The sequence below is a fragment of the Pan troglodytes genome, chromosome 8 (assembly GCF_028858775.2).
Source record: "Pan troglodytes isolate AG18354 chromosome 8, NHGRI_mPanTro3-v2.0_pri, whole genome shotgun sequence".
Lineage (NCBI taxonomy): Eukaryota > Metazoa > Chordata > Mammalia > Primates > Hominidae > Pan > Pan troglodytes.
In genome coordinates this window covers 136,986,394-136,996,578 of record NC_072406.2, presented here as the reverse complement: position 1 = coordinate 136,996,578, position 10,185 = coordinate 136,986,394, and positions in this window count along the sequence as shown.

The following is a 10,185-nucleotide window of genomic DNA, read 5'->3' as shown; positions in this document are numbered from 1 at the left end:
TTAAGAACATCATGATTTTTTCTTCTACTACAGCATGGTCTTATGCCATAAAAGGAATTATGCTAATCCAGTCTATCAGTGAAACTCAGAAAAGATGGCTATCAGAGGTGGCACAGAAACATTTCAGGGAAATAATGGAGAGGCACCAAGAAATGGCTTTCTAAAGCAACAGGAAAAAAGTTGAAGTCCATAAGCAGATAGGTTACCAATCCAGCAGCATCTCTTAGGAACGAAATGATTGATCACAAAGGTAAGATTTGTTGGAGCCCACATTGAATTTAATGCCAGTCATCCTTGTATACTAAACTCTATTTCCATAGCTGGGAGATATGACAGACTTTCTTTTTGTGACACTTTGTCTTATGATATAGTTTTGAGTCTGTCTGTGGGATTTCCATCACCGAAATCAGGATTAGAGACAAGAAATCTTCCTTATATTATTAAGTAGGAAAGCAATGTGTTAAGGAGCCAGCCCTAACTTGGAGATAAATCTATTTTAATAAAACACAGACATTCGTGAATAAGATGTGTCTTTGTGTTTATCATAATATCCCTGAAAACTTCTCTGATCATAAGGGAAAACCTCCCACCAATAGAATATTAGCAGTTCAATCACTAGGCCACCATGCACAAAGGTTAACTCACATTGTAGTGCCCCACAGTCGATGGAACTGAAGTGTGATGTTTTTCTTGTATTACTGTGCTGTCAGACAATGCCTGTCACATTAGAAAAAAAAATCTTCAAGAGGAAGACATAAAAGAGCTAAGAAAATAGACCTCTTTTTTTTTTTAAACATTAGCTTTCCATCAGAAAGCCACTTATACTGTATAACAACTGCCTGAACAGATACTGTATTGCAACATGGGTCAACAAGAGAGAGGAGCTCTCTTTGTTGATTATTTTTAACAGAAAAATATGTAAGATGTCCATTTAGAAGTGCTTTCTCTAGAGTGCAGAGCTGAAACGAATACTATTGCAATCAACCTGCTATTATTCCTGTCTCAAATGTATGTTTTTAAAAATTCTTTTGTCCTATAAAGCACAAAGCTTTGTACAACTACGGTGAAATCCTTGAGTCATTTGACTGCTTCCCTATGCAATTCAAGAGCAGGTGAAAGGTAGACTATGGAAGTAACATACACAAAAATAATGAAGGCGACAGAACCTAAATTAGTTTCTCACTGGAGTTTTTTTGTCTGATTTTTAGAAAGAATGAGAATATTTTAAAATGGAACTTCTCAAGGACCTAGGAATTAGGTATCGATTTATTTTCCTGAATTTACGGCCTCCATAAACTTAAAAAGGAAATGAGTAACCATGGCAAAAACTGTTATAAACTCTTCCCAACATCCATTCCCCTTTCCCTCTTTAGTAACAGAACATCAGTTTCTAACAAAGTTGTTGCCCAGCTAAATGCTTTTACTGTATTTCCAATTCTCTACTACAGCAAGGTGTGGCCATGGCTGTGCCTTAGTTTTGCTCCATAATGTGTTTATGATATATACAAGTGAAAGTGTGGTTGTGAGGGATTTTGTGAAAGTTTTCCGACGGGCACGGTGGCTCACGCCTGTAATCCCAGCACTTTGGGAGGCTGAGATGGGTGGATCACCTGAGGTCAGGAGTTCGAGACCAGCCTGACTAACGTGGTGAAACCCTGTCTCTACTCAAAATACAAAAAAATAGCCGGGTGTGATGGCAGGCACCTGTAGTCCCAGCTACTCGGGAGGCTGAGGCAGGAGAGTTGCTTGAACCCAGGAGGTGGAGGTTGCAGTGAGCCGAGATCACGCCATTGTACTCCAGCCCGGGCGAGAAGAGTGAAACTGTAATCCCAGCACTTTGAGAGTCCGAGGCGGGTGGATCACGAGGTCAAGAGATCGAGACCATCCTGGCTAACATGGTGTAACCTGTCTCTACTAAAAATACAAAAAATTAGCCGGGCGTGGTGGCAGGTGCCTGTAGTCCCAGCTACTCAGGAGGCTGAGGCAGGAGAATGGCGTGAACCCGGTAGGCGGAGCTTGCAGCGAGCCGAGATCGCACCACTGCTGACAGAGCGAGACTCAGTCTCAAAAAAAAAAAAGAAAGAAAGAAAGAAAGTTTTCCTTAAAAGGCAGGAAATAGGCCATCCTACCCACCTCCACCTCCCTCCCTGGAGTATGGATGTGACAGCTGGAACTCCTATGGCTATCCTGATCCCTGAAGTGATTTTGAGGCTGGCGGAGCAGAAGCCTGAAAGCCTGGAGCCCTGATGATTCCCTGGAGCCATTGGAGGCCATCCTTGAACTGCGTGTCCCCTGACATTTGTACATGAGAAAGATACATCCATCTTATTATTTGAGGATTTCTTTCTTTCCTTTTTTTTATTTTTTATTTTTTGGAGACACAGTCTCGCTCTGTCACCCAGCCTGGTCTCTTGCAGCCTGGACCTCCTGGGCTCAAGCAACCCTCCAGCCCCAGCCTCCTGAGTAGCTGGGACTAGGCACATACCACCATGCCCAGCTAATTTTGTATTTTTTGTAGACCAGCCATGTTACCCAGGCTGGTCTTGAACTCCTGGGCTCAAGTGATCCTCCCAAAGTGAGCTCAAGGTGGGCTCCTGGGCTCAAGTTAGGCTTCCAAAGTGCTAGGATTACAGGTGTGAGCCACCACACCTGGCCAGGATTTTCTTTTTCAATTAGCCTGATAAAATCACACTACACTCCTGATGTGGAGGAAATGCTCTTTTTCTTCATCCTGCAGCTTTATGGTTTTATTTATTTTATTTATTTTTATTTTTTGAGACCAAGTCTTGCTCTGTGGTCCAGGCTGGAGTGCAGTAGTGCGATCTCGGCTCACTGCAATCTCTGCCTCCTGGGTTCAAGCGATTCTCCTGTGTCAGCCTCCCGAGTAGCTGGGACTGCAGGCATGCACCACCACACACAGCTAACTTTTGTATTTTTAGTAGAGATAGGGTTTCGCCATGTTGGCCAGGCTGGTCTTGAACTCCTGACCTCAGATGATCCGCCCACCTTGGCCTCCCAAAGTGCTAGGATTACAGGCGTGAGCCACCACGCCTGGCCAGTTTTATTATGTATTTATTTATTTTTCTTTTGTATTTTCATTTTTTCTTTGATATAGGATCTCTCTCTGTTGCCCAGGCTGGAGTGCAGTGGCGTGATCTTGGCTCACTGCAGCCTTGACCTCCCAGGCTCAAGGGATCCTCCCACCTCAACATCCCAGGTAGCTGAGACTACAGACATGCCGCCACCAGACCACCAGGCTAATTTTTGTGTTTTTTGTAGAGACGGGGTCTCGCCATGTTGGCCAGGCTGGTCTCGAACTCCAGGGCTCAAGTGATCTGCCCCTCTTAACCTCCCAAAATGCTGGGATTACAGATGTGAGCCACTGCGCCCGGCCAAGAAGGACTGTTAAAACAAACCTGACTACACCCTCTGACTTGACTGTACCTAGACTGTGACCACTGCGGTGGTGAAGACATCTGGGTTCTTAAGTTTCTTAGCCCAAGGTAAGTTTCCCAGTGCAGAGGCCCAGTGGCCACGGGGCTGCCTGGCCGCAGGGCGGCTTCACGGGCTGCACACTTAGGAGCCTGCACACTTCGGGTTTGATGCTCTGCAGCTGCTGTCTTGAATGTATTAATAATGTTATCTTGGAATTTGTGTTCTGTAAGCGAAGTCCAGTGGGGTGATGGCGCGTGCGGTGGGAACCGGCACCTAGGTTCACCCATGGTCTTGCTCCCATGGCCTTCCCACCTCCCCAGGATATGTTCCCATCCCTCTGTTACCACCCAGTCACCACTGCTGTCCCCCTCCATGGATGGAGTCCTGAGCACAGGCATGAGGAGGCTCCAGGTGGGTCATGTACTCTGTGTACCAAGTCACCAAGCAAGACCCCAGGCGAGTAGGAGGTTTTGTGTTCACCCACAAATATCTTCATTCCCAAGAGAACATGACATTAAATAGCAAATTAAAAACACCATAATTGGTGGAGAAAGAGACCGCAGGTGAAGGAAGGAAAAAGCTTTTTTCCAGCTTTTGAATGAGGAGCCCCATATTTTCATGTTGCCCTGACCCCTGCAAATTACACAGCTGGCCTTGCCTTGCACAGAAATGGAAAGGACCAAGGAACAGAGGCCAGGACCTGTGCCCAGTTCCACCTAGCCTTGCTGTAGGAGCAGGGCGGGCCTCCTGGGTGTGCTAGAGGCGCCGCCCTCCCCAGCCTCGCCGATGCTCCAGCAGCTGATGCTGGAAATACAGGAAACTCAGCCAAGAAGCCTTTTCTAGTCCCAGTCAGGGAGTCAGTGGCACCTCCCACACCTGTGCCTCAGGGTCGCCTTGATGCTTTTTTGAGCCAGGCTGCGTCCAGCTGTAAATGCTTGGAGGCGGTGCGTGCTGGTAAATGTTTAACAACTAGCTCTCTGGGGACAGGAGCCCTCATTTGTAGCATTTGCTGGTTGCCATGGTGTAAATATTCCCACCCTTGATATTTGATATCGATATCAAATATCAAGATATTTGATAATCTTGAAAATTTAGCAAAAGTCTGGCCGGGCGCAGTGGCTCACGCCTGTAATCCCAGCACTTTGGGAGGCTGAGGCAGGCAGATTGCCTGAGGTCAGGAGTTTGATTCGAGACCAATCTGGCCAACATGGTGAAACCCCATCTCTACTAAAAATACAAAAACAAAATTAGCCGGGTTTGGTGGCGTGCGCCTGTAATCGCAGCTACTCGGGAGGCTGAGGCAGGGAAGTAGCTTGAACCAGGGAGGTGGAGGTTGCAGTGAGCCGAGATCACACCCCTGCACTTCAGCCTGGGTGACAGAGCAAGATTCCATCTCAAAAAACAAAAAAAAAAAGTCTTGAAAACTTAACAATTGGCTTGGCTTTCACAAGCTAATGCAAGTAGGGTATTGCACACTACTGCTTGGAGGAACAAGGAAAGAGAACTGATTGTGATTTCATCTAAAATCTAGGAGAACATGAACAGGGAATTTGCAGAAGAAAACCTGAAGAACCAGCAAATATGCATCGGTGCTCAAACTCACCGGTGATTAGGATAATGCAGATGAAACACTAAGGAGATATACCACTTTTTAAAAATCAGGTGGATAGCAAGGTTAAATCTCAAGTTCCGGTGAGATGCATGACTTGGGAATGTAAATCTGTGCAGACACTTTGGAGAGCAATTTGATAGTATCCAATACAATGTAGGATGTATGTAAGCCCCAAAGTTCCTCCTGGAGTTTAGGGACATTCCTGCACGTGCTCAAGGATGTTCTCTGAACTATTCTTTTTTTGTTTTGTTTTGTTTTGCTGTTTTGTTTTGCTTTTGAGACAGAGTTTTGCTCTGTCGCCCAGGCTGGAGTGCAGTGGTGCGATCTCAGCTCACTGCAACCTCCGCCTCCCGGGTTCAAGCGATTCTTCTGCCTCAGGCTCCCGAGTAGCTGGAATTACAGGTGCACACCACTACACCTGGGTAATTTTTGTATTTTTTTAAATTTTTTGTATTTTTAGTAGCGATGGGGTGTCTCCATGTTGGCCAGGCTGGTCTCGATCTCCTGACCTCAAGTGATCCACCCACCTCAGCCTCCCAAAGTGCTGAGATTACAGGCATGAGCCACTGCGCCCAGCCCCAAAGTATTCTAATCATAGCGAACTCCTGGTGCCATCTCTTAGTCTCAACAATGATCAACTTGTGGCCAGCCCGGCTTCAGTTTTCTCTCCATCTGCTTCTCCACCTTCCCAAATTATTTTGAGGTAAATCTCAGACATCCTATCATTTTGTCCGTAAATATATTTCTATCTCTGAAAGTAAAAAACAAACAAAAAGCCTGTGGTAGGCTTTTCGTTCAATATGAGAGAGAGAAACCCCAGCAGGGTCATCAGGGAAGGGCAGATAAAGAGGGGAATTTTTACAAAGGTACTTTTACAGGAGCTATGAAGTTTGGTTAGTCTAACAGTAACATTTCCAGTGCATTCCCTGAGGAAACTGTCCCTGTCCCCTCCCAGACACAGCAGGCTACAGGGGCAGCCTTCTGTTGCTTGGCGGATTTTGAGGTCAAACAGAATCTGTGCTAGGTAATCAGCTTAGTGGATAAAAAACCAAGAACTTACATCTGCAGAGTACTTACAAACTCTCAGTGTAGGGGGTTGATTCGTGTCTGTATAATGTTCCCTTGAATATTGTACTTCGTTGTCACTATTTGAGAATATGTGCCTGATTAGTAATACCCAGTACATAAAAATACCAAATATATAACTAACCACATGAGCAGGCTTTAAAATGATGGTGACTTTAATTGCTAAATTCACTCCCAGGTCTAAAATGTGGTTTGCATGTAATATTTCATCCAGAAAAAAAGGTTGCTAATAGCAATGTCATTACAGATTGTTTGTCAACCTTAATCAAAATAATTTCCCTTTCCAAATTGCTGCTTTAGTCTGTGCTTTGTGAAAGGAGTTTTAGAATTTTGTTTTAATCTGAAAATCAATCAGCTAGAGAGGTGAAAAAGTGGAAAAGGAAAAACATGAGACATGTCTGTATTTTAAGAGATGCTGTAGCAAAAGCTTCGTACACCATACTCTATGGTTTCCAATTGAGTGCTAGAAAACTTCCAGAATACAACAGAGAAATTATCCCTACATGGAATATGGTTTCATAATTCCAACACACGATACATAATTCCCGCACATTGTTTCCTTAGTTTCATTCAGTAAAAATCATTACTGTATCTTTAGATAATAAGCAGTGAGTAGCCAGCTGAGTAGGAGAAGATACTTGGTGTGAAAGAACTGTGATGTCTTGGGAAAAAATTCCTGGGCTGGGCGCATTGGCTCACGCCTGTAATCCCAGCACTTTAAGAGATTCTCCCCCAAGCTGGGCAGATCACCTGAGGTCAGGAGTTCAAGACCAGCCTGACCAACATGGTGAAAACCCATTTCTACAAAAAATACAAAAATTAGCCAGATGTGTTGGCACATGCCTGTAATCCCAGCTACTTAGGAGGCTGAGGCAGGAGAATCGCTCGAACCCAGTGAGCCGAGATTGTGCCACTGCACTCCAGCTTGGGCGATAAAGCGAGACTCTACCTGAAAAAAGAAAAAAAAAAAAGCTGGGCATGGTGGCTCAAGCCTGTAATCCCAGCACTTTGGGAGGCCGAGGCAGGTGGATCACGAGGTCAGGAGATCAAGACCATCCTGGCTAACATGGTGAAACCCTGTCTCTACTAAAAATACAAAAAATTAGCCAGGCGTGGTGGCGGGCGCCTGTAGTCCCAGCTACTTGGGAGGCTGAGGCAGGAGAATGGCGCGAACCCGGGAGGCAGAGCTTGTAGTGAGCCGAGATCACGCCACTGCACTCCAGCCTGGGAAACAGAGCAAGAATCTGTCTCAAAAAAAAAAAAAAAAAAAAAAATTATGGAGCACAAAGGATCTGGTTCATTTTTCGGTCATGGGAAGTCAGCCTCTTGCCCTACCGCTGGTGCTACTATCAGAGTGAATCTTCATCTGGAGCAATGGCTAAATTGAAATATAGTTACTGGAATGGAACATTGCTAGATGATGAATGTCAGCTACTCTGAAAGCAGAAAAGACAGGGCTGTGGCCTCCACATCCACAGAGCAGGAGGCATTGTCCTCTGGACCCCCCTAATTATGCCTCTGTCCCTGAAGCAACCTGACAACTTTCCTCTCCATACCCTGCAATTCCTGTCCCACTTTCATAAGCTCCAGAACATTCTCTTTATTGATTACTTTTATGTATTATAAAGACAGTTGGTTTATTTTAAAATTTTATGCTGGGGATGGGGAGTGGAGAGGCTCCTAATGGGGTGCCCCTGCCTCTCCACTGTTTCTGCCTCGGCAGCAGGACAGCGTGGTGGCTCCAGGGTCACCTGTATAACACCAGCTGTGGTATTGAGCCAGACATTGCCTCAGGTGGCCTCTGTTTACTCATCCGTAAAATGGGGATAATAATACACTCACCTCATAGGGTTGTCGTGAAGACTAAACGAGAACGTGTGTGCCCCAACCTCAGCAGCGTGATGGAGAAAGGGGACCACAGGGCCGAGCCTCAGAGAATCTCCTTCAGGGCCTCCTCAGCCCAAACTGCTTCCAACTCCTTCTCTGCACGTGGGCCGGCCAGCCACTTCTCTCTAGGCCTCTTTTGTTTTTTTTAAAGGTGGGAGGGGTAGATGAGATCATGAATAAATTCCCTTCCAGGCATAAAGTTCTATCAACTCCTTTTGAAATGACTGACTCAGTGCAAAATACGCACAATTCTATAGTATATGACGCCGTGACCAAATCACAGAGCTTCTCCTTCCATAGATTAAGCGTACATGTGGGGCCTGGCACGGTGGCTCATGCCTGTAATTCCAGCACTTTGGGAGGCCAAGGCAGATGGATCCATTGAGCCCAGAAATTCGAGACCAGCCTGGGCAACACGGCAAAACTCCTACAAAAAATACAAAATTAACCTGGTGTGGTAGTGCATGTCTGTAGTTCCAGCTCCTCGGGAGGCTGAGGTGGGAGGATCACAGGAGCCTATGAGGTTGAGGCTGCAGTAGGCAGTGATCGCACCACTGCACTCCAACTGTGGTGACAGAATGAGACCCTGTCTCAAAACAAAAACGAAAACCCTCCATGTGAGAAACTTGTGTAGGGCTCTAAGGCAGATAAACCCAGAGGGAGCTGATGGATCCCCTGATGAACAACGAAGTTTGTGTTTATGAGCCCAGAGGAATTGCCCTTTTACCCCAGTGATAAAGGATTTTTTTTTTTTGGGACGGACTCTCACTCTGTCGCCCAGGCTGGAGTGCGGTGGCACAATCTCGGCTCACTGCAAGCTCCGCCTCCTGGGTTCACACCATTCTCCTGCCTCAGCCTCCCGAGTAGATGGGACTACAGGTGTCCGCCACCTCGCCCGGCTAATTTTTTTGTATTTTTTTTAGTAGAGACGGGGTTTCACCGTGTTAGCCAGGGTGGTCTCGATCTCCTGACCTCGTGATCCACCCACCTCAGCCTCCCAAAGTGCTGGGATTACAGGCGTAAGCCACCGTGCCCGGCCTTTTTTTCGTGTTTTTTTTTTTTTTTTTTTTGGGGGGAGAGAACAGTCTCGCTCTGTCGCCCAGGCTGGAGTGCAGTGGCACGATCTCGGCTCACTGTAACCTGTGCCTGCTGGGTTCAAGCAATTCTCCTGCCTCAGCCTTCTGAGTAGCTGGGATTAAAAGCATGTGCCACTATGCCTGGCTAAATTTTTTTTTTTTTTTTTTTTTTTGTATTTTTAGTAGAGTCTGTTGGTCAGGCTGGTCTTGAACTCCTGACCTCAAATGATCTGTATGTGTGTGTGTGTTTATGTGTATGTGTGTGGAATGGATGACCCTCCCTAAGGGCATAAAGTGGGTACACCCACATGTACATTGACCTTGATTTGTATCACATTTGACTGCTTGCAAAGCATTTTCACCACCGTTATCTCCCAATTTAATGAACTAAGCCAGATTCTAGCAATTTCACAGGATCCGCTTCCTCCTGAGTAAAGCCTTTTCCAGAAATGTCAACAGTTCTGGAGAATGTGAGTATCTTTGGGCCATCAAAGTTGAGGCACCTTAACTGGGGATCCCACCAAAAGATTATAGTGGCCACTTTTGAGAACACATTTTTTTCACTTACATTGTTGAATCATATGTGTGCGTGTGTTTGTGTAAGAGGCATATGTCACAGAGTTTAAGATGTACATTTTTTCACGTTTAATGTATTTGAATTTGGGATGCATCTCACAATACAGTCTTAGCTTTCTGCCTTAAACCTGCACACTGACTGGGTTGATAGTGTCACCTGGAACTTCAGAATGTGACCTTATTTGGAGATAGAGTCTTTATAGGTGCAATCATAAGATGAGCTCATACTGTTTTAGGGTGAGCCCTAAATCCAGCATGACCAGATTCCTTATAAGGAGAGGAAAGGACACAAAGAAGACACAGAGAAGAAGACCAGGTGACAACGGAGGCAGAGTTTGGAGTGATGTGTCTACAAGCCAAGGAACAGCAAGGATTACTGGCAAACACCAAAAGCTTGGAAGAGGCAAAGAGGGCTCCCTTCCTAGAGCCTCTGGAGGAGGCACAGCCCTGCTAACACCTTGCCTGCTGATTTTTAGCCACCAGAAATGTGAGAGTGGCCGGGTATGGTGGCTC